Below are 563 nucleotides of genomic sequence, written 5' to 3' on the forward strand. Positions count from 1 at the left end.
ATCTCATATTTTTTATTATGCTCAATATTTACACATCCATAAATATAGGAATTAGGGTCGAAATCTGTATAAGATTTAAGAATTATTAACAATCATCGTTTTTCAAAAGGCTCTATTTTTTATTATTATATAATAATTGCATTTATTACAATAACACTATTTACAAAAATTTTATAAGGTTACAACTAATTTTTGAAACTAATGCAGACAAAACTTTATATTATTTTTAAAAATGTTATATTTTAAAAACTTCATATTAAATAATTCTGATATACGCTCCCTCAGACCCACCTAGTCCTAATTTTAAAATTTATCCTTAAATTCATGCGTCAATATTTTAATCTAAATATGAAGTCTTTGGGCTATTATTACTATGAAATATGATAAATAGACTTCATATATTCGATATATGAGAGTAGATAGAAGTCTTATATAATAATTTATGGTTTACAACATTTAAAGAGATGCATCTTTTATCTTTACTATTATTGAATAAATTATGTGTATATTATTTTAGAAATTATCATTTTTTATCCTTTTGTATATTTTATAAATTATTATTA

Source organism: Gordionus sp. m RMFG-2023, chromosome 1 (genome assembly GCF_954871325.1).
Source record: "Gordionus sp. m RMFG-2023 chromosome 1, tfGorSpeb1-WG-v2, whole genome shotgun sequence".
NCBI classification, from domain to species: Eukaryota; Metazoa; Nematomorpha; class Gordioida; order Chordodea; family Parachordodidae; genus Gordionus; species Gordionus sp. m RMFG-2023.